Here is a 25,679-nt window from a genome sequence, read left to right on the forward strand (position 1 = left end):
GTTCCCAAATGTACTATTTCATAGGAAATCAGGTGGCTGGAGAAGCTGGCGAGAACACACAAAATGTCCAGCCATCTGAGGCCCTTTGCTGTGTGACGCCATTTTGCTTGTGGGGAGGCAACAGGGAGCCTCTCCCTGTTGCCTCCCCACAAGCCCACTCTCCTCACCCCTCCAAGATATTATGCACCCTTCCCCGACCCACCTCCTTCCCTCCCCACTAGCCTGCTGGACCGGAGCATTGTGCTCCAGTCTGGCACATCGTCCCACCTGCAACCATGCCGCAATAGAAATAGAAAAAGGTTTTCTATTTACTCTGGTGTCAGCCATCTTGTTTTTTTTTTACAGAATACTGGTTTTGCGCAATATTTGCTGAGTTGTCTCATGTTAAAAAAATAAAATTATATACATATATATTCTTACCCCAGATGGGGTGTAAAGGCTTGGACTGGCAGGCCGTTACTCCCCCCTAAGTGGGGTCATTGCTACATGATCCAACTGTACTCCCACAATGTATTTTTTCAGTTCAGTTATACTTTATTTTGATAAAATTATCATAAAATCAAACATAAACACAATAAAACATTGCGCATATAAAATCATCAACGTAATACATAATTGGTATGATAACTGAAAACCATATGATTTAAAAAAAACAGCAATGACATTTAGAATAAAATTCATAGGGCAAACAAGCTAATTAAAATAACACTAATTCCAGTGACTTTTCTTTGCCTAAGTTGCCAAGCTCCCAAAAGATACTTAGAGGTTCAGTAAACAGAAAATGAATTCGAAGAACAACAGCACAGGAGCAATGCTTCTCTTGTAGTGCAGACCCGCCTCTCTAAAAAGAGGGGTCTTAACTACCTTCCTCTCAGGGCAATATAATAATGAAAAACCACAACAAAATACACATCTGCCTCTGGAATACTTGGACAGGAAGCACAGGCTACTATAGCCCTAGGGTTCAATTTATTATAAAGACTAGCTAATGGAAAGGTGCCTAAGCAGAATTTCAAATACAGATCTCTAGCAAACTTGGGGTTTACATAATCAAGATAGTGCTCAAGGCTGAGCCTATGTTTCAGGCCCCAATAACAAGTCAACAAAGGGGAATTGTTGACCTTGATTAAGATTTCACATTGAGTCTTTTCCCTATAAGCTTCTGTTGGGATGGCAATGAGCCTGCCCCATGCCCCTAGGTGCTTTCAGGTAAGGTGAACACCATATGAGGTGATGTAGTGAATAAGGGGGGGAGCCATCCGCATTATTAGGCAAAATATAGAGGCACTATAGCGCCAACAGTAGATGTGCAGCACTAGAAAACCCATAGCACATGACTCCATTTTGTATTAGGCCTAAAAGGAATTAGTTTGCAGGATCGCACTGTTCACGTTCTCTGCTCACTGTGCCTGATCTCATTAAGACAGAATGAATCCACAGAGCCCCGTTCCGACAGAAGCCCACTTCCCCCTCGTCCCTCCAGTGTTGCGAATATTTAGTATCTTCCAAAAGAATGTGCCCTGCAAGAGCGTGAGACAACACCAGGCTCCTCAATGCATCCATCCATCTCCACTAAACTGCCAGTAGGCCTCTAACCCCTAGCGAGCCAGGCCGGAGCCAGCCCACACCCCTGACCTGACAACCCCATCTTTGCCTTCCCCAATATGTGCACGACACCCCTGGCCCAACACAAATCAAGTGTCTGCAGAAGATCTAAGCAGGTGCGGCTGAATTTTTTCAAGCATGAAAACACATGTCTTACAACACGAGGTACAGGGAGGGATAAATTAAAGATCAAACCCCCGGGTGGAGCCCTTGAGTGCGGGAACTGTGGTATCAATGAAGCCCTGAATGTGTGGGTCAGCGCCACTGTATTTTATCCTCCCTTCGCCCTGGCACCATTTCCCATGCTGCCCAGGTGCCTCCCACAATGATATCATAACCAGGCTTAGCAGGTTTAGTTTAGAACAAAATAATGTAGTAGTGTGTGCCCTGACCTTCATGGCCAGGATGAGCCCAGCTGACCCACGTGGATCCTGATCGATGTGAAAGAACCAACCAATTACAGCCTGGCATCCACTATGGAGCAGATCCATGTGTGTAGGGTGCCTCCAATCAGTGGCAGCAATTAGTATTGTATGTAATGATGATTTTCGGGCTTTAAAGCCCCTGTTTATAGCAGGACGAGTCAGAGCGCTCTCGAGCAGCAGAGTCTTTTGCTGATATTTGTATTCTGTACAATTAAACCTTGATATCCTTGCAACGCTATCTCCTGGCCTATTTCTCTAGCGGTTTCTCTGTTTGTTATTCTGGAGTGTGCATAAAAAGAGACCTGCCTTCACTTCTTTAATAACGGTTTTATAATTCACAGGTATGCTGTCTGGGTTTTTCCATAGCTCATCCAGTGCCATTTCATGAAGCTTGCATTTAATCTGAGCATACCAAGGTAACGATGCTCCTCCAGGTTGAGACATGAAATCTAATTGTGTTTCTCTTTTTTATCAAGATGTTCTAATTTCCAAATTCTTGTCCAGTAAAAGACTGGGTGTGCCTTACAAAGAGACTGGATAGAAGACATACAAGTCTCTGAAAGACCCACGAGATTCAGGGTGTAATAGGGAGGCCAAGAATAGTTTTCAAATATTTGTTTTCAATAATAGATCATTTTGGGCATCCTGTATTGCCCCGTAACTCTGCGCCACAAACTTTAGGTTGCCTAGCCTGCACGTTATGGGCCTCTAGTGACAAACGGACCGTGCCACTCCCATGCTCATTCATGAAACTTGCCAAGGCCCCACCACACCGTGCCAATGTGACTGCCGCTTTGCCACATGTCCAGCCCACCTACAATTGCCCTTGGATCTTATCCCTAAGTAGGCATACTCCTCAACATGCTCAATGGGTCCCTTACTTAGGTTCATATTTAATGTTTTCTTATTTTCCATCGGTTGCCTATAAAAGACAAACATTTCGTTATAGTGGTGTTTATGGATAACCCATTCTCATCGCGAAATTGGATAAAGACTTCAAGCTGTTTTTTGAGTCCGACTGGCATAAGAGATAATCGGACGGCATCGTAGGCAAACATTAGCAGCAGTATTTTATTTTTAGTCAATGCCGGGGCATCTGTCTGCAATTTCAAAAGTTTCTCAATTATTCCATTGATAAAAACACAGAAAACGTTGTGCGCTAAGACGCAGCCTTGGCGCACGTCCATCTTATTATCTATTGCCTTGGTGGTACTGCCGTCAAAGCCCCATCCCACAATAGCCTCATTGTCTGAATACATGCTCTGGGTTGCTCTTAGCAATGCAGTTGGGATGTCAAGGCTGTGGCGCACATCCCACATTCCGGTTCTTGTAACCGTATCGAAAGCAGTTCGGAGGTCCACGAGCACAGCATACATACACATTTATTTCAGCATCACAGATCGATCGCAGAGCAAGAGTACTCTCAGGCTTTGATCTATCATACTGATTCCACTGCAGAAGACTGCCTGAAGATGTTTCAACGGTTTATAGTCATATAATCGAAAGTCAAAATGTCGAAAGTCATAATCTCGAAGAAAAGAAATTTCGAAAACAAAAAAGTCGATTTATTTTTATTACGTTTTTTATTCAAAATCGGGGGTTTCTCCCCCAACCCCCTTTTTTTAATTTATTTTTTGTTTTATCCATTTTTTTTATTCCCGGCCCCAAAAAAATTATATAAATACAAAAATAAAAAATGCGACTTTTTTTTTTCGACATTATTGTTGTCGAGATTATGACTTTCGACATTATTGATTCGATATTTTGACTGCACACCTTTTCAACGCCCTTCTTTCCTCAATCCAGGCACCAAAGTGCTTGAGGACAGCTGTTGTAAAGACTTTTCCACTCACAGCTAATAGCGACATGGGCCTACAGCCATTAGGCTGTTCCCTAGCCCCTTTCTTGAAGACTGGGACTATTTCGGCACAGGTCTAGGAAGTGGGTACCATATCATGCTCAAGGTAAACATTGAACAGTTTCTTCAGGTAAGGAATCCAGACATTAGGTTCATGTGCATAAAAATCAGCTGGAACCTTGCCTGGTCTTGGCGCTTTACCCAATATCTGAAATTTTAGTACAATGTTCACTTCCTCATTAGTTAACGTTAATAGGGTGTAATTCACAACTCAATTTAACTGATTATTCTCTATGCTCTCAGGCGAACAGTCATTAAATTCCATGGTTTCACAATACAGTTGGGTAAGATAGTCAACCCAGGTAGATTCCGAAATATAGGCATGGAGTGTGTTATTTTCAGAAGTGCAGCCTGCTCCCATTATGGACCAGAACTCCCAGGAGTCCCATTATCAATGTCAGCAAGGAAAGAATTCCAAACTTGGTCCACACAAGCCGCTTTCTTATTTTTAAATGAAAACGAGAATCACTCCTTGCCTTGCGAGTGCCGCTACACCTTCCTCATGGACACACTCAGCCTGCTTCATACAATTACTCTTAGACCAATGGCAGTCCCCATCGTGCCAGGGCATCCTGCCATGTGAATGATGAGATACTGCCTGGCAGTTTGGTCAGCAAAAACGCGAATACTTTAGTGAACTGTTTGTGGGCTGCTAAAACCCCCTTCTGTTTCCCCAGATTGCTAACAAAAAAAGTTTCCAAATCAGCCAAAATACCGTTTTACGAGTGTGAAATAACTTGATCCAGATTCAAGCGTACCCAAGATAAATGGATGTGATCGCTTTCCGTTCTTTGAATTACAAATAAATCATTAACTAGAGATCAAGCGTTAAGGTTTACTAAGATATAGTTGCTTCTCCTTGGACGGGAACTGCGTTCAAATGTTATTTCCACGGGGGAGCCCCCCAGAAACCTGCCATGACATGCCCTCAAATTAGATTCCATAACCAGACTGGCTACCTCTTCTGCATGCCTCTATTGTCACCTAGGATTGCAAGTATTCAACTCATCTACAATCCTCCTCATCATAAATCCCTGCTATAATATCCGGGGGCTTAAACTGGAGATTACAATCTCCCATAGCCACAATCCTCAAAGGGCCCCTGCAATTAACTTTCCAATCATGTATCCTCTCCTGGAGTAAGACAAACACTCCAACATCCTCGCCAGTGTCTGCCGATTACAGACATTTATAAAATGCTCCCCCCACCCCCCACCCCAATTGATTAGCTGCACATTGAGCTCCAGGAAATCTCTAGACCCACTGTCACATATCTTCATAGGTGAAAGGGCGGCACTAACCCTTGTAAGCAATGCCTCACTCGGTCTGCCCCCTCCCACTTGCACAGCCAGAATACAAAACGTGGAAAAACCCTGTAGAAAAGGGGCTTTTACGCCCATGTCTCCTGCAGACTATTGATGACAAGGGTGTGAATACGATCTAGCCAGTCACTGTCAGTCAAATGTCTGTTTACCCCAGCAATATTCCATGAGATCATACACACCCCAGCCCCCAACCGGGGACTTCAATTACGAGCTCCTAAAATAGGGACATCATCCAACAACTCCCCAGTATCTGTAGTAGTGGTTCCAGGACTGGGATTCAGTGCCCGTCTAACCATATGATAGAGGTAGGGTCCACTCCGTGTATTATGTCTGGTATTTCTTTTTAACAAGTACTTGTTTGTCAATCAAATTTGAAGGGTATAAATTATGATCTCTGTGCTGTATAACAAACGTGGTATAATATATGCTTTAGACAAGTTGACAAGGTGCCGAATGGTAAAACACCCGAAATGTAATGTTCTCTTCATCTGATTACACATTTCTTCTTTGCTTACTGAGCTGTACATATACTCAAATGCCATATTTCATTCACTACTTCCTGTTGGACCCAGCTATTCTCCACTTGAGGGTGTAATGGTTCTTATCTTGTTTAAAGTTTATGATTGTAGTTGTGTTAACATTTGTCACCAGTGTATTATCTTTAGCATCATTTTCCATTGAGCGTGATTTGTACCGGAGCACTGCGCTAGACTCACAAAGAACAAGATTGTCAGCATATGCTAACCAATGTATTTCCAGATGCTCCAATTGTACAGGAAAGGCAATTGTGTCATCCAAAGTTTCTCTTATATCAGAGATATACAAGTTCAAAAGTGTTGGGGCAACTACACACCCTTGTCTTTAATCAACAGAGGTTTGAATTTCATTAGATGATTGCCCTTCCCTGATAACATGAAGAGTGGTATTGCTACAAATAGGCCATAACATGTTCAAAGGAACACCTGGGATTACAAAATCATCCAATTGTTTTCATAACTGGCCTCTCTGTATGCAATCGAATGCCACACTTAAATCCAGAAATGCCAAATATGATGGAAGTTATTGACTTCAGAACACAACTCTGACATAGTTTGCAAATACCACTGGTAATAATCGTGTTTGTCCCCTTTATGAAGCCAGTTTGGAATTAGGATAAGCGCCCACCACCCCCACACTCCCTGACCTTTAGGTCTTTAAGAAAAAACATGACTAGCACTTTGCTTTCAAAACCTAAGTAGCTACTTGCCTATAGGTATTGGGATTTTCTCGCCGTCCTTGTTTATAAAAAGGGTATATAACCCCAGCACGCCAAGTGTTAGGACACTCCCATTTGACAATGACTTCTCTAAAGAATATTTCAAGGATTTTGCCCCAAAAAACTATGTTCTTTTTTTAGATTTTTTTTTTTACTAACCATTGAGTCCTGGAGCATTAGATTCCTTCATTGTTGCTATCCTTTTTCTTATGTATTCTCCAGTAATTTGCTTGTCCCAAGAAGGGAGTAGTTCCCATCTAATTGAGTCGCTCTCATTTTTGGAAACATTGAATGTTTTCTTAAAATGTGTGCACTATATATTCATCCCTTTTCATTCAGAAGCTTCCAAATGTCGTCTACATTCCCTCCAGGAGTATACTCCAACATGTGTTGGCCACCACTTGTCGATTTGTCCAACTTGTACCACTTATGCCAGTTTTTCTACGATTTTCTTTAGTTCTTTTTCTTCCACCCATAGCTGGGTTCATTCATGTTGGACATCAGTAAACACAGACCTTTAGATTACATTGCAAAACGACATTAGTCTCTATTTTGCAAGAACCACATGCCCTTGTCCACTCCTTGGCGGAATCAGAGAAAAGTAATGGGGTTTGATTTTACTCTTCCTACTCCTCTCCAGCCTAATTCCACCTGTATTCAGAGAGGAGGAGATGATATCAGTATTTTAAAATTGCCATTGTATTCTGATGTCTGTTTGGCTGTTAATGTGCTGTCCATCCATGAAAGACTGCTCCTAGGCACCAATGTGTAGTCTATTTCTACTCTAAGTCTTGCATGGTCAGTCTTGATAGTAGATTGAAAGACAGACTTGTTACAACCATTATCGAATGTGACTGAGACAAAAATGTAGTTAATTATCGATTTCTGATCACTTCTCTCCCAAGTTGGTTTGCATAAGGCATCTCCAGTCATACTGCCAAGACCTCAAACAGATAGTAAATCTGCCCATTTCCTCTCAGTAGTCACACCCCTTCTTTCTATATTATTCATGCAGACAAGTGTCTTTACAATCTCACCAGGAGCAATTGCCAATTAAGGAATAGATCTGCATTTGAAATCTCCAGCTACTATAAAATTTACGGACTCGTTTGTTGAGGGCCAGTAGTCCATCAGCCCAACACTTTTCCATCTTGTTTGAGATTTATCTGCCATATTTATATTATTATATATGTTCAAAACCAGAAAATCATTGGTTTTGTTCATGGTGGGTCATGAAATCCATAAGTCTATCAAGGCTGTCGATGCATAGCAGAGAAAGGCGAGATATGTGCACCTTGGACGTTTTTACAGAGCATAGTAACCTCCAGATGGTCAATGTCTTGGATAATTTTTAGACTTTTTTTTTTAGTAAACATTCAATATCCATCTGGAATAGAGGTCTCCAGAAGCCATGTTTCCTGTAATAGTATGATGTCATATTCATGGATAACATCCATTCTAAAGAAACTATGATTCCATTGGGAGTTCCAACGTAGACATATTAATTTGCTGCAGTTAAATGGATGACTGGTATACCATGGAATTCTTTAAATCCATGATGAGACATGACCAATCTTGAGTTGTCTTTACCTTTCCCAACCATGACTTTATAGTTGTGTCACTTTTCTCTCCCCAGACTTACAGCTCTCACACTGCACCATCAGGTGTTGTCCACCCATCTGATTAGCAAAGAGTCCATGCTCAAGGTTTTTCCCATCCTTCACATCATTTCCCAAACCAGAGACCTCAAAGGGGACAATATCAAACCCCCAAATCATAAACTCCTACATTTCTGCTCTTAACATGTTGCAAATATATTGTGATTTGTATGTAAAATGATTGAGTATACCCTTTATTTATGTGGGAATATCACTTGCTATATGTCAGTTTAGACGAATAATCTAAACGACAAACTTTTATAAAAGAAAGTTTCATCACTCAAGAACAGTTCAGGGTTCAGCGTTATGATTGCAAAATGATTCTTTAAGAACCAGTTTCCATGGATCACTCTGGTAGTGCTGATCTTGATGTAGGTAATGACTCTGAATTGAGGAGAAAAGAAAGTTCTTTCCAACTTTCAAGTTGCTGCCAGTGAGCCTACGAATCTTGATTTGTCAAGTCAAAATGTCCATACATGTTGTTGGGTGTACAGACTCTTCTGCTATCCTCACTTCCATGGTTATCAGTGTTTTGTCAATGTTACATGCAGAGGAGTCATGTGTTCCTTGATTAATGATGAAATCAGATAAATCATTATCCGATTCCATGTTCTCCCATATGTCACTATTCTTAGTCACATTTTCCTTCTGTATCTTGTTCCAGTTTTTGGTTGTTTCCTTCAGCGTATGATTGGTTTTGGGACAACATGGCTTTTTTCATGATTCTCAGAAACTTTCTGGAATTGTTCCGATGTCCACTTGAGTTTCCCTTTACATTTTTTCCTTTTTTAGAGCTTTTGGTGGCTTTCTTCCAGGAGTCGTTTTTACATGCCCGTCAAGGTGGAGAGCTGGTACAATCTCTCTTAAGATGAACGACTTCAGTTGATCTCTGATTGATCATTTTTGATTATTTCTACCAGTACAGAGCCATTTTTATTAAGTTCAAGGGGCTAACCTTTCCCTTTTGACTAGTGAGATATGATTTGATTACATGAGGCTGTTTTATCATACTTTTTAGAGCTATGACTTGCTTGTTTACGCCCTCTCTGATGTTATCGTAAAGTCTCACAAAAAATGGTAGTTCATTCCAGCGATTTGAGAGAACTCTGCCACGTCTTAATCAATTATTGGTAATCTATGTTGAGCAATTAGTTTACACAGGAGAAAAAATAACATCACTTGTATTATGTATGAACACTTTTTACAAAACAGGGAAGGCACTTAAATTGTCAGATAATACTGAGTTCTCTGAGTTGGCTAAACTTAATAGGTCAGTATTCCTAGGAGTGCCCTCTCTGGTTGGTGTTGGTACAGCATAATCATATCGTGGAGTTTGCCAGTTATTATCACAATTATTTTAAAAGCTAGAATTCTCAACACTGCAGTAAAACGGACACTGACTGATTCAGTAAAGGTATTCCATAACCAAAACGGAACATGTCAAGTTCTGCAAATGAGGACTTAAAGGAATTCCCACCATTTGTGTTTAAACGTTAATGGTTGTGCGTTGATGCTTTGAGCTGAACTGGACCACCAGGCCTAAGAGTTAAGCAATAAACCCAGATGGGTGGCGGGAGCATTACAGGGCTGCAAAATGCCACTGCCCAGAGGGGCTTATTGCTATTAGCATCCCGGATTTGGGTTGTTTGACCGAGGTAAAAAGATTTGTGACGGAATTGACCGTAGTCAATTTCACTGCAAATACATTTTTACTTTGGTTAAATAAACCAAACCAATGGCCCCCGAACTGCAGGTACACTCACAAAGCCCCACCTACCTACCTATTCTCTGTCCACTGTCTCTTCTGCACTGCTGTGGCGTCAGATCCATCCCTATAACACGGGTGTCGAATCCGACATGCAGGGTCCCTATTTCTTTTTTCTTTCTTTTCTTTGTTTTATTTCGGTCCCTAACCACCAATGTTGATGAAGCGGGGGACACCCCTGCAACCTCTGAAGCGCAAAAATACCAAGCATATGGGAGAGGGGGACACCCCGGCAATCCCTGCTTTTCATGTTTGGTATTTTTGCCATTGATCAAATGGTACTGGCCGGAATCGGTCAAATGTACCATCCGATCAATCTTTTTCAATCAATTTGGATAATTCGGGAATCCTAGCACGTTGTACCAGGATTCTGATATTTTTTTGTTCAAATAAATTGAGAAACTGTGTGTTTACTCTTTCTCAACTTGAAAAAACTACAAACCGAGAGGGCAACCATGGATTAGGGTGAAGGGAGCTACACGTAAACCCTTCTCCCTTTTCATGGGGCCATTTTCGGCACAGAGATGCACTGGTTCCGTCGAGGGACAAAAGAGCGCAAGTTAAGTGGGACGTGGGAGGGGTGGGTGAGGAATGTGGAAATTGGTGTTGTGGGTGGGTAAAAGGAGGTGAAGGGAAGCACAATGCACTAACCTGAATCCCCGGTTAATTGGCTGGGAGACCCCCCACTCACTTTGTGTTGATGCATGGCACCACTTTCAATTCATGTAAGGAATTAGTAAAAAACTTGGTTTTGACTTAATATTTTCTCAATAGGAATATTTCTAATGTGCGTATGTTGCTTTCCTGAGTTTCTTTTTTATATTGGGACCCCCTTAGTATGTGTTTATGACATTGCACAGTGCCAGAGACAGAGTCCGGCTCTTGAGATAAGTCAGGAGAATGCTGTGAGGACCCAGAGCATGCCTAGAGACCCAAGCAACTCCTCGCTGATAATGCCCAACAAGGCTGAAACATGTCTGGGGATGCTTGTGGTCTCGTGCAGAAGGGGTGTGATGTAGCAGTTCGGGCTGGACTAGCCCTTTGGGGGTGAGACCAAGCCTAATTTGCATATGGTCTTCAGCCTTTTGTAATGGCTTGTCATGCGAAGAGTGATGGTCTGGAGGGTTGCCCAGGCAATGCGAGAGGTTAAGATTCATTCTAAACCTTGCAGGCATCACCTCTTTTGTTTTGCTAGGACCCTGAAGTAAGGGGGAAACATGGGAGTGATTAATAAAAGGGTTTTATTGTAATTTTACTTAATACATTAGGTTAAGAACTCTTGTACAGTATTTAAGATCTAACGTAAATGGGGACATGAACTGCGTGCTCCTTATTTTCCTCTTATCACCAACCGTCTCTCAACACCAAACATTCTTCCCTCGAATCTCTCTCTCCTTTCCCCTCGCTCTTCCATCACATGGAGCGCTCGTGGATGCGTTCACTTGCCGACCACGTGTAGCGTCTTTTGATGTCAAGACACTACACACCTCCCTTCCTTATGGTATCCTAATGAAACATTTAAAATCCACAAAATCCAAAAGATGCTTTGGTTGTCTGTAGTATCTTCCAGCTCTGGACTTCCTTCTGGATGTTTCCAAACGCCCATCTGGGAAGTTCTCCAAGGAAAAAGTACTCGCAGTATTGTGAATCACAAGACTTCTATCCACACCGGCTTCACTACCATAATTGTTCCATACAGAATCACCACATATGTTTCTCTCTCTATACTCTCCACTCCTCCTCTTCTCCATCCTTGTAACCACTCTGGCATCACTTCTCATTACACCATCACCCAAAACCATCACTCTTTCATTGTTCCACACCCTGCCATTGTTTGTTTTCACAGCATGGAGTACACTTCCACAACTCTGACCGGTTTGGACCAGTGACAACCGTAAAGGTACAGGGAGCTTGATTCTCACTGAACAGCCTACCTGTGGTGCAATCCCTCTTTTAAATCTTTTATTGTCATATAGGCTTTTGTTGGACTTTTGTTTTTTTATTTATACTGTCTTTGACTCCTTCTATATTCACAGCCATTCCAGGCATTGCATTCATCCATCCAGGGAATAATTTGGTGTTAGCTTTTCTACCCTTGCTTAATTCAAAGGGAGCTACCCCCATGGTGATGTGAGGCGTGAACCTGTGGGCTAACAATGTTTGTTTTACAACGGTTTTCCAATCTTTTCCATTAGCCCAAGCAAGTCTCACTGCATCCTTAATTACTCGATTATATCGCTCGACAATACCATTGGATTGATGGTGATACATCACACAACATTAATGCTTTATGGATCTCTCACTCAAATATTTTTCCATCATCTTAGATTTGAACTGAAAACCATTGTCCGTTAGAACTTCTTCAAGGTAGCCCTCTCGTTCACAAAGTTCCTCCATGAACTCAATAATTTTCTGAGTAGTTACCGGTGGCATGAAAGTGACTTCCACCCATCTAGTTAACATGTTGATGACAACCAGACAAAACGTTGAACAACCACCACTCCATACCGGACCAACGACATCCATAGCAATCTTACTCCAAGGAGTCTCAGGAATATCTCTCAAAACCATAGGATATTTTGTGCCCATGCACACTTTATCACTGTATCTTGTTCCAGTTTTTGGTTGTTTCCTTCAGCGTATGATTGGTTTTGGGACAACATGGCTTTTTTCATGATTCTCAGAAACTTTCTGGAATTGTTCCGATGTCCACTTGAGTTTCCCTTTACATTTTTTCCTTTTTTAGAGCTTTTGGTGGTTTTCTTCCAGGAGTCGTTTTTACATGCCTGTCAAGTTGGAGAGCTGGTACAATCTCTCTTAAGATGAACAACTTCAGTTGATCTCTGACTGATCATTTTTGATTATTTCTACCAGTAAAGAGCCATTTTTATTAAGTTCAATGGGCTAACCTTTCCCTTTTGACTAGTGAGATATGATTTGATTACATGAGGCTGTTTTATCATACTTTTTAGAGCTATGACTTGCTTGTTTACGCCCTCTCTGATGTTATCGTAAAGTCTCACAAAAAATGGTAGTTCATTCCAGCGATTTGAGAGAACTCTGCCACGTCATAATCAATTATTGGTAATCTATGTTGAGCAATTAGTTTACACAGGAGAAAAAATAACATCACTTGTATTATGAATGAACACCTTTTACAAAACAGGGAAGGCACTTAAATTGTCAGATAATACTGAGTTCTCTGAGTTGGCTATACTTAATAGGTCAGTATTCCTAGGAGTGCCCTCTCTGGTTGGTGTTGGTACAGCATAATCATATCATGGAGTTTGCCAGTTATTATCACAATTATTTTTTAAAGCTAGAATTCTCAACACTGCAGTAAAACGGACACTGACTGATTCAGTAAAGGTATTCCATAACCAAAACGGAACATGTCAAGTTCTGCAAATGAGGACTTAAAGGAATTCCCACCATTTGTGTTTAAACGTTAATGACTGTGCTTTGATGCTTTGAGCTGAACTGGACCACCAGGCCTAAGAGTTAAGCAATAAACCCCGATGGGTGGCGGGAGCATTACTGGGCTGCAAAATGCCACTGCCCAGAGGGGCTTATTGCTATTAGCATCCCGGATTTGGGTTGTTTGACCGAGGTAAAAAGATTTGTGACGGAATTGACCGTAGTCATTTTCACTGCAAATACGTTTTTACCTTCGTTAAATAAACCAAACCAATGGCCTCCCAAACTGCAGGTACACTCACAAAGCCCCACCTACCTACCTATTCTCTGTCCACTGTCTATTCTGCACTGCTGTGGCGTCAGATCCATCCCTATAACGCAGGTGTCGGATCCGACATGCAGGGTCCCTATTTCTTTTTTCTTTCTTTTCTTTCTTTTATTTCGGTCCCTAACGACCAATGTTGATGAAGCGCGGGACACCCCTGCAACCTCTGAAGCCCAAAAATACCAAACATATGGGAGCGGGGGACACCCCGGCAATCCCTGCTTTTCATGTTTGGTATTTTTGCCATTGATCAAATGGTAATGGCCGGAATGGGTCAAATGTACCATTCGATCAATCTTTTTCAATCAATTTGGATAATTCGGTAATCCTAGCAAGTTGTACCAGGATTCTGATATTTTTTTGTTCAAATAAATTGAGAAACTGTGTGTTTACTCTTTCTCAACTTGAAAAAACTACAAACCGAGAGGGCAACCATGGATTAGGGTGAAGGCAGCTACACGTAATCCCCTCTCCCTTTTCATGGGACCATTTTCGGCACAGAGATGCACTGGTTCCGTCGAGGGACAAAGGAGCGCAAGTTAAGTGGGACGTGGGAGGGGTGGGTGAGGAATGTGGAAATTGGTGTTGTGGGTGGGTAAAAGGAGGTGAAGGGAAGCGCAATGCACTAACCTGAATCCCCGGTTAATTGGCTGGGAGACCCCCCACTCACTTTGTGATGATGCATGGCACCACTTTCAATTCATGTAAGGAATTAGTAAAAAAACGTGGTTTTGACTTAATATTTTCTCAATAGGAATATTTCTAATGTGCGTATGTTGCTTTCCTGAGTTTCTTTTTTTATATTGGGACCCCCTTAGTATGTGTTTATGACATTGCACAGTGCCAGAGACAGAGTCCGGCTCTTGAGATAAGTCAGGAGAATGCTGTGAGGACCCAGAGCATGCCTAGGGATCCCAGCAACTCCTCACTGATAACGCCCAACAAGGCTGAAACATGTCTGGGAATGCTTCTGGTCTCGTGCAGAAGGGATGTGATGTAGCAGTTCGGCTGGACTACCCCTTTGGGGGTGAGACCAAGCCTAATTTGCATATGGTCTTCAGCCTTTTGTAATGGCTTTTCATGCGAAGAGCGATGGTCTGGAGGGTTGCCCAGAGCAATGCGAGAGGTTAAGATTCATTCTAAACCTTGCAGGCATCACCTCTTTTGTTTTGCTAGGACCCTGAAGTAAGGGGGAAACATGGGAGTGATTATTAAAAGGGTTTTATTGTAATTTTACTTAATACATTAGGTTAAGAACTCTTGTACAGTATTTAAGATCTAACGTAAATGGGGACATGAACTGCGTGCTCCTTATTTTTCTCTTATCACCAACCGTCTCTCAACACCAAACATTCTTCCCTCGAATCTCTCTCTCCTTTCCCCTCGCTCTTCTATCACATGGAGCGCTCGTGGATGCGTTCACTTGCCGACCACGTGTAGCGTCTTTTGATGTCAAGACACTATACATCTCCCTTCCTTATGGTATCCTAATGAAACATTTAAAATCCACATAATCCAAAAGATGCTTTGGTTGTCTGTAGTATCTTCCAGCTCTGGACTTCCTTCTGGATGTTTCCAAACGCCCATCTGGAAAGTTCTCCAAGGAAAAAGTACTCGCAGTATTGTGAATCACAAGACTTCTATCCACACCGGCTTCACTACCATAATCGTTCCATACAGAATCACCACATATGTTTCTCTCTCTATACTCTCCACTCCTCCACTTTTCCATCCTTGTAACCACTCTGGCGTCACTTCTCATACCACCATCACCCAAAACCATCACTCTTTCATTGTTCCACACACTGCCATTGTTTGTTTTCACAGCATGGCGTACACTTCCACAACTCTGACCGGTTTGGACCAGTGACAACCATTCTCTCGTAAAGGTACAGGGAGCTTGATTCTCACTAAACAGCCTACCTGTGGTGCAATCCCTCTTTTAAATCTTTTATTGTCATATAGGCTTTTGTTGGACTTTTGTTTTTTTATTTATACTGTCTTTGACTCCTTCTATATTCACAGCCATTCCAGCCATCGCATGCATCCATCCAGGGAATAATTTGGTGTTAGCTTTTCTACTCTTGCTTAATTCAAAGGAAGCTACCCCCATGGTGATGTGAGGCGTGAACCTGTGGGCTAAGAATGTTTCTTTTACAACAGTTTTCCAATCTTTTCCATTAGCCCAAGCAAGTCTCACTGCATCCTTAATTACTCGATTATATCGCTCGACAATACCATTGGATTGAGGGTGATATATCACACAACACTTATGCTTTATGGATCTCTCACTCAAATATTTTTCCATCATCTTAGATTTGAACTGCAAACCATTGTCCGTTAGAACTTCTTCAAGGTAGCCCTCTCGTTCACAAAGTTCCTCCATGAACTCAATAATTTTCTGAGTAGTTACCGGTGGCATGAAAGTGACTTCCACCCATCTAGTTAACATGTTGATGACAACCAGACAAAACGTTGAACAACCACCACTCCATATCAGACCAACCACATCCATAGCAATCTTACTCCAAGGAGTCTCAGGAATATCTCTCAAAACCATAGGATATTTTGTACCTATGCACACTTTATCACTTCTCGAGCAAAGGATACAACTTCTGATTAGTTCCTCGACCTGACGGTCACATCCGAGCCACCATCATGTGTTTCTGATCCTTCTCTTTGTTTTTACTATGCCTTGGTGGCCCTTGTGTCCCAGCTGTATTATCTTCTCTCTGAGGCCATCAGGAGATACCATTTTATCACCTCTCATCAGGTACTCACTCTGCAGGTATAACTCGCCTCTGACATCCCAGAACGTACTGACTCCATCACGACTTTTTGTTCCACCTTCCTTCTTCAACATTTTTTACTACTTCCATAAGGACAGCATCTTTGTTCATCTCCTCATCCTAGTCTTCCTTAGAAATTGATTGATCAGATATTTCGCAAACAACTTCCTCTCCTTCTGAGTCATCCTCTCCGTCATCAAGACTAGTCAAACGTGATCGACAGTCTGCTGTATGGTTCTTTGATCCTGGAATATTTACTACTCTGAAATTGAATTCTTGGAGCGTAGAGTAGAGACCCATTTTCTGATCCTGCTAGAAACTTTGTTGAGACCTTTCATGTTGAGAATTTCTACTAATGGTTTGTGATCTGTGTGAATGGTAAATTGCACTCCCCATACAAAACTTCTAAACTTCTCCGTGGCCCACTTTATTGCCAGTCCCTCCTTTTCAATCGTAGAATAATTTTTTCCTGCTCCTTTGAGAAGTCTGGAAGTGAAGGCAATCACTGATTCTCGTCCATCATGATATTGAGATAGGGATGCTCCCAACCCTACCTCACTTGCATCTGTTGTGATCACAGTTGTTCTTCTTCTCATGTAACTTTGGAGAGTAGGAGCCTTAGCAAGAGCTTCCTTGATCAAGTGAAATTCTTTTTCTCATCCACTATTCCATATACATTTCTTATTCATTTTCAACAAACTCATCAATTCTACAGTGTGGTCAGAATCATTTTCAATGAACTTTGCATAATATTCTGTCATGCCCAAAAAGATTCTAAGTTGTTCCTTGTTACAAGGCGTGATCATGAGTTTAATGGAGTCGGCGAGATCTTTCTTCGGAGCGATTCCCTCTCCTGAAATCACGTGTCCCAGGTACTCAATCTCTTTTCTATTTATTTTAGATTTGTCTTTACTAAGTACCATTCCAGCCTGGTGCAATTTCTTGAGCACCCTGTTCAATCTCCTGTTGTGTTTATCTTGGTTGTTGGCATAAATTAGAATGGCATCTTGAAAAAATACAACTCCTTCTTCTTCACCTAGAATTCTATACATCACTTTTTGAAATGCTGATGCTGCAGAAATTAGACCAAAAGGCATCCTACGATATTGGTAGAGGCCTTCTGTCATTATGAAAGGTGTTTGGAGTCATCATACAATTTCACCTGGTGGTAGGCAGCAGTGAGATCCAAAGTGGAGAAAATCTTAGCCCAACGTTGATATAAGTTCCTGGATGTTGGTTAGAGGGTGCCTATCTGGAATTAAGCACTTATTAAGCTCTCGCATGTCGATACACAATCTCACCTTCCCTGAGCTTTTCCTTACTATTACCATCAACGAAACCCACTCCGCTGCATTGATCCTTTCAATTATGCCTTGATTCTCCAGCTTCTGCAGTTCTTTCTTGACCTCATCTCTGAGGGTCAACGGCACATTTCGTAATTTCTGAGCGATGGGCTTTGAGCCTGATTTGAGAAGAATACGATGTGAAAAACTTTTCAGACAACCTATTGTGTTTTCTTTGAACACTTCATCCTTTATCTTCTGAATATTCTCACCCCCCCTCACCATCAATTTGGTATGCTGTATCATTGGGATTGTGATCCAACCGCACCCTTAGTAGTTTCTGTTGAGTCCAACTGAGCAAAGAAGTCTCTCCATTTCTTGCAACATAGACACAACCACTTGCTTGTCTGTCCTTGAACTCTATGGTGGCCATGAACCATCCAATTAAGTCTATGTTAACTCCACCATATGCTTTGGGCCCCACATCAACTTCACACAGATATTCTGGATCACATGCCCTCCAAACCTCTTCCAGAATTAGGGTATATTTGGCCCCTGAATCGACCATCATGACAATGGGACAGCCATTCACTGTTATCTCAGGCCTGGGACTTTCTATTTGTGCCACTTCATCAGAAACCATGAATAGACACTCTTCCTCTCCATCACTAGCATCGATCCAATTAAAGGTAGAGCTTTCATGGTAAGTCCTCCTACAGCACTTGGCTAAGTGTCCTTTTCCACCGCACTTTCTGCAAATTATCTTCAGTGCAGGACATATGTTGCTGTTTGCCCAGTGGGATGGACTACCACACCGATAACAAACTCTTTGGGCCTCATTTCGACCCTGGCGTTAAGGGTCTAACGGCGCCGTAAAAGGTGTCGGTGCCGTTAAACCCTTAACACCTGATTACGAGGTCCCTTTGCGGGACCCGACCTTAACAGCTGGTTTTACCAGCTGTTAAAGTAGGGTGCCGCAAAGGGACTTTGGTGCTAATAACGGTACCGCAATTTGCGGTACCGTTATTAGCGCCTTCCCCATTCCCATTGAGCCCTATGGGGCAAAAATGGGAATGGGGAAGGGCCATGGTGGCATGGGGAATTACCGCCCCACCAAACTCGGAATGGGGTGATAATCCCCCATTCTGCCATGGCAGACACCGGCATGGACCATGGTGCTAAGAGCACCATGGTCCTCCGGCTGGGTCGTAATGAGGACCTTTGTCTGGTTCTTCCCCTTCCTCATTGGGGAGTTTGTCCCTTGTATTGATTTTCTCCTCCTGGAGTGAAAGTACTGGTCTTATCTCTATCGGCTCTCTTGCCCAGTTCACAACTCTGAAGGTTGTGAGTTGCTCTGAATCTCATGTTGTTCCTTTGATAGTTATTACATCTAGGAGTCATTCCTTTGTTTGTACCATTTATAACTCCTACTTCTTCATCTTGATCAGATTGTATTGAGCTGACTGAAGGTTTGATTGAAACTTCTTTCATTCTATTTTCTAACGTAAGTACACAGGTCTCTGTGTGTTCAACCTCCTTAGCTAGTCTTAGGACAACATCAAGTGAGGGATCATCCTTGGACCAGAGTATTTCTCTCACTTTACTACTTCTGCATTCAAGCATAAATTGATCCCTGATCCTCTCTTCGAGTTGTTGATTGAACTTGCAATTGCGAGCTAATTTCCTCAATGCAGTGACGTATTGTTCCACTGTTTCATCTTTTTCTTGAACTCTCTTCCCAAATTTATATCTCTCTAGTATGGTACTAACTTTCTTCTCGTAATGTTTGTTGAGTTTAGCAATGGCTATGCCATATTCGTTCATGTCCCCTCTTTCATTATCTCCTAGATCTGGAAGATCCTCGTACTTCTCTTGTCCTGCCGGTCCTAAACAATGTAGTAGTAGAGATTTTTTTTCTCTCAATGCTATAAGTTGTTCCATACACTACATGTGTGTAGTGCTCAAAAGACTTGAGCCAACGTGTCCAGGGTAGGATCAGCTCTCCTACCTTTGGTAAGAACGTGTTTGGTGGAAGGACTCCTTGCATTGCCATGGTAGAAGCTAGTTGAAGTTAAGACTGTAGTTCGTTGAGGAACACTGAAATCAGGGTAACTATGCTGGTTGGTGATATTCTGCCCTTTTGTCTTTGTTTTGGAAGTGGCAACTTGTGTGTTTTCAAATATGTGTAATTGCCTGTTAGCAGTAGGAAATGAATAGTTTACTTCCTTGTTGTTAGCATGGTTGTTTGACTATTGAGGATGTTCATAATACAACACGTAATGGCATGTAATAGACCACCACGCAGCAGAAGTCAATGGATTACGTTTATTCCCTTGTTACCAGAACTGTATTTAACTAATGAGAAGATTTGTAGGGATGAACGTTGTGACGTATGAACTGAAAAAAAATCCTCAACTGTTCACCCAATAGTATAATTGAATCCCTGTAGGAGAGCTTTGTTCGTCTCTCAGCTGCGGGTGGGCCGTTCAGTATTTCTAATTAATCAAGGCACACCCCCGACAACTGCCTGTTTCTTTGATGCGGACAAATCTGTGTCACTGTCAAACAACGATACGGTGAAAGCAGGCCCCCACAGTGTTTGTCTTCTTGCTTCCTCTTGGCTGCGGCCAATCAGTTTCCTTGTTGGGCAAAGTCATGCCTCTAAATACAGGCGCTTTTAGCTACGATGAGATGTGCGAATGGTAATAATCGTGTTTGTCCCCTTTATGAAGCCAGTTTGGAATTAGGATAAGCACCCCACCACCCCCAAACTCCCTGTCCTTTAGGTATTTAAGAAAAAACCTGACTAGCACTTTGCTTTCAAAACCTAAATTGCTACTTGCCTATAGATATTGGGATTTTCTCGCCGTCCTTGTTTATAAAGAGGGTATATAACCCCAGAATGCCAAGTGTTAGGCCATTTGACAATGACTTCTCTAAAGATTATTTCAAGGATTGTGCCCCAAAAAACCATGTTCTTTTTTAGAATCTTTTTAACCATTGAGTCCTAGAGCATTAGATTCCTTCATTGTTGCTTTCCTTTTTCTTATGTATTCTCCAGTAATCTGCTTGTCCCAAGAAGGGAGTAGTTCCCATCTAATTGAGTCGCTCTCATTTTTGGTCACATTGCATGTTCTCTTAAAATGTGTTTCATTCAGAAGCTTCCAAATGTCATCTACATTCCCTCCAGGAGTATACTCCAACATGTGTTGGCCACTACTTGTCAATTTGTCCAACTTGTACCACTTATGCCAGTTTTTCTATGATGTTCTTTATTTCTTTTTCTTCCACCCATAGCTGGGTTTATCCATGTTGGACATCAGAAAACACAGATCTTTAGATTAGATTGCAAAAAGACATTAGTCCCTATTTTGCAAGAACCACATGCCCTTGTCCACTCCTTGGCGGTATCAGAGAAAAGTAATGGGGTTTGATTTTACTCTTCCTACTCCTCTCCAGCCTTATTCCACCTGTATTCGGAGAGGAGGAGATGATATCAATATTTTAAAATTACCATTGTATTCTGATGTCTGCTTGGCTTTTAACGTTCTGTCCATACATGAAAGACTGCTCCTAGGTACCAATGTGTAGTCTATTTATAATCTAAGTCGTGCATGGTCAGTCTTGATAGTAGATTGAAAGACAGACTTGTTACAACCATTATAGAATGTGACTGAGACAAAAATGTAGTTAATTATTGATTTCTGATCACTTCTCTCCCAAGTTGGTTTGCATAAGGCATCTTCTCTCATACTGCCAAGACCTCAAATAGATAGTAAATCTGCCCATTTCCTCTCAGTAGTCACACCCCTTCTTTCTATATTATTCATGCAGACAAGTGTCTTCACAACCTCACCAGGAGCAATTGCCAATTAAGGAATATATCTGCATTTGAAATCTCCAGCTACTATTATATTTACAGAATGGTTTGTTGAGGGCCAGTAGTCCATTAGCCCAACACTTTCCCCTCTTGTTTGAGATTTATCTGCCACATTTATATTATTATATATGTTGAAAACCAGAAAATCATTGGTTTTGTTCATGGTGGGCCATGAAATCCATAAGTCTATCAAGGCTGTCGATGCATAGCAGAGAAAGGCGAGATATGTGCACCTTGGACGTTTTTACAGAGCATAGTAACCTCCAGATGGTCAATGTCTTGGTTTAATTTTTAGACTTTTTTTTTTTAGTAAACATTCAATATCCATCTGGAATAGAGGTCTCCAGAAGCCATCTTTCCTGTAATAGTATGATGTCATATTCATGGATAACATCCATTCTAAGGAAACTATGATTCCATTTGGAGTTCCAACCTAGACATATTAATTTGCTGCAGTTAAATGGATGACTGGTATACCATGGAATTCTTTAAATCCATGATGAGACATGACCAATCTTGAGTTGTCTTTACCTTTCCCAACCATGACTTTATAGTCGTGTCACTTTTCTCTCCCCAGACTTACACCTCTCACACTGCACCATCAGGTGTTGTCCACCCATCTGATTAGCAAAGAGTCCATGCTCAAGGTTTGTCCCATCCTTCACATCATTTCCCAACCCAGAGACCTCAATGGGGACAATATCAAACCCCCAAATCATAAACTCCTATATTTCTGCTGTTAACATGTTGCAAATATAGTGTGATTTGTATGTAAAATGATTGAGTATACCCTTTATTTATGTGGGAATATCACTTGCTATATGTCAGTTTAGACAAATAATCTCAACGACAAACTTTAAAAAAAAAAGTTGCAGGGAGACCACCAGGGGGCGCAGACATGCAGGCAGCTTAAGCCTGTGTCTCCCTCTCCAGCGATAACCCACAGAGCAAAATAACACTTATTCTGGACCAATTCAAACAAGCAGCAGGCACGACATCGTGGGTGAAGGTACCGAGGCGCCTCGTACGAGGTTTAAAGAAAAACCGCGGACGTGTTATAAGAAAACGCAGCCTAAGAAGTGGGACGTCCGGAGTCATCACAGTGCCTCCAAAGATGGCGGACGAGTAACCGGAGCCGTGGATCGCCGCCTTTCCGAAGCGGGCGAGAACGATATCCCCCGCAGCTCCGATCCGCACCCCTGCCGCAGCCGGATGCAGCAAAAGAACACACGGTAAGGAGTGCGGAGGGGTGCGACGGCAGGCGGGTTAAGGGGAAAGGCTCAGCCGGCCCCCCTTGCCCCTCCCCCCACTAAAAGGCCTGAGATTCGTCACGCGCATCACCGCAGACTGGCTGGGGGTACCCGGTTCCACGCGCAAGCAATACGCGCAGGCAATACACTTACTGCTCTGAGAGCCCCAGCAGTACCTGCCCAACGGCGGCCCCCGCGGCAGCAGACATACAAATACAAGGCTGGGAGATGCGCGCCGGTGGAGGACGCTATAGGTGCGCGGCCCCGCGGACCCCCTGCTGAAAGAGAAGAGGGGGGAAAAAAAAAAAAAAAAAGAAGAAAAAGGAAAGGTGAACCCACGCGATCCCCATACGCTTAGGCCAGTAATACACGGCAACGTTACCATCGCCTTGCCGTAAAGCCATCGCCAAAAACACACTCTAAAAGCATAAACAGAGAGGAGCAAAAGCGGAAACAAGCCAGCTTCCAGAGAATAAAGTGCCAAGGGGCAGTCCCCGCCATAGGCATCCTGCAGAACCTGGGGGCCCCCAACTGTACACTGTTAGCAGGAACATTATCCGACCCAGGGCAACATCACGCGCTTGCCACAACCACCGCGCAAACTGGATCCGGGCACCCTGGCAACTTTACGCGGGTTTAGTCGCCCATACGAAGCGATGGAGCAAATTGTAGTGCAGAGTACCTCTGAGATACCAGGTAACGACCTTGACAGTGCCACAAAATCAGACATTCGCCTCCTTCTCGGAGAAATCAGGTCGATAAAAACAAGTCTCATGGAAACCGTCACCGATCTCCAGTCAAAGATGGCCAAGGTGGAAGACAGGTTGGACGCTGTGGAGAATAACCAGCAATCAGGAGACATTACCACTATGCAGTACGAGGCTCGGCTTCAAGACCTGGAGCAGAAGGAAAGAGACATGGAGTCAAAGATGGATGACTTGGAAAACCGAGAGCGAAGAACTAACATAAGAATTATGGGCCTTGAGGAAACGCAGGGGGAAACCCCGACCAGCCTGGAATGCAAAATAAAATCCCTCATCATCTCACTCTATAACGGCGAAAGCCCTCCCGCGCTGCAATTTGACAGGGTCCACAGAGCAGGGGGCCCACCACGTGGACCCCGTTCAGTCCTTGTTAAATGCCACCATTACACGCAGAGGCAAGACATTTTATTAAAGGCAAGGAACAAGGACAGTATAGACTTCGAGGGCTCAAAGGTTAAACTCTTTCAAGACCTATCAGCAATGACCCTGGCCAAGAGAAGAGGATGCCGGCCCCTAACGGGTTGGCTGCAGGAAAAGGGAGTTCGCTATCGCTGGGGGTACCCGTTCTCGCTTTCCTTCGAATACGATGGCGAGGAGTTTAGGCTTACCTCTACCGAGGAAGCAGAACGGGCACTGAAGCACCTACAGAATACGGGAGCAGACATGAACTCTGATTCCAGGAGAGAACCAACAGGCCCAATGCGCGATCCAGCACCAAAACCACCACGCCGCGGACGAGCACAATCCAAATGGAAATTCAAGAAACTCAACACTCCTTGAGAGACACTCACGGAACATACAGGAACAGCTTCCTCTAAGGCCTCACGAGGGAGCACCAGCCTCTAACCTTTTTCACCCAAGTACTCTGCGCCAATGACTGATTGGTAGTTTGTGATGTTAAAATTTGGTCCAGGAACTAACATGATTCGAAACTTGCACTAAGTAGGCCGCGACAGTTGTTTATTTTCTACATAATCAAAATGCTATGTCGCTGGAGAGGGGTCTCTTTAGTGTGGCCCTTCCATAAAAAGGGCGTCTCATTTTCTGAAGTACGAGATGCTCCCGGTAGCATCTTGTAGGGGGCGGGGGGGAGGGGAAACAAGCAAACCTACAGAACAGAAAAGCCGAAACACAGTACTACTTCACAAACAAGAGAAACATCACAACAGGGTAACAGCCTAAAACAAAATCAAGAAGCTGCACCACCTCGTGAGCTACGTATAAGTAAGGCAGGGTACAAGATTCAATTTGAACACAATGGCTAGAACTTATGGTGTTGTCTTCGGTTCCCTGAATGTGAAGGGCCTCAACTCCCCTCAAAAAAGATCAATGTTGGCTCGCCAATTCAAACAATCCGGAGTTGATGTCTTGTTTATTCAGGAGACGAAATACACCCAAGGGGAAGAACGTAAAATTGTGGGCAGGGACATAGAAAATGCAGTATGGGCATCAGGCCCGCATAAGAAAGGGGGGGTAGGAATCCTGTACAGGAAACCCTTAGGCCTCCACACGTACATAGAGATACATAGAGATAAAGGGGGCAGATTCGTAGCCTTGAAATGCAGGGTGAGAACACGCAAGCTGACTCTCTGCTCCGTATACGCTCCAAACCAGGCACAATCCGCCTTCTATGAGCCACTGTTTGACTTCCTAGGGGACTGGCGGGAGGGAACCCTGATTTGTGGAGGTGATTTCAATGTTGTAGCGGAAAGAGAAAAAGATTGGCTCTCAGTGGCGCGTAAAGTCCATCCCCCCAGCCACCTACAGGGTGACAGATTCCGGAGCTTGCTAAAAGAACACCACCTAATAGACTCATGGCGAACAACACACCCAGAGGAAAGGGCGTACACCTTCTACTCTCCCCCGCATCAGACCTACTCGAGAATAGATTACGTACTGCTGGGGGCCGAGGAGGAAAGTGCCATCTTAAAATCCTCTATAGAAATCGTAGCCTGGTCAGACCACGACTTATGTACAGTAGATTTAGACCTAGGCCCTCTCCCTAGACCCGAGCGTAGAT

Source organism: Ambystoma mexicanum, chromosome 5q, assembly GCF_040938575.1.
Source record: "Ambystoma mexicanum isolate Mex_15411 chromosome 5q, UKY_AmexF1_1, whole genome shotgun sequence".
Classification (NCBI taxonomy): Eukaryota; Metazoa; Chordata; class Amphibia; order Caudata; family Ambystomatidae; genus Ambystoma; species Ambystoma mexicanum.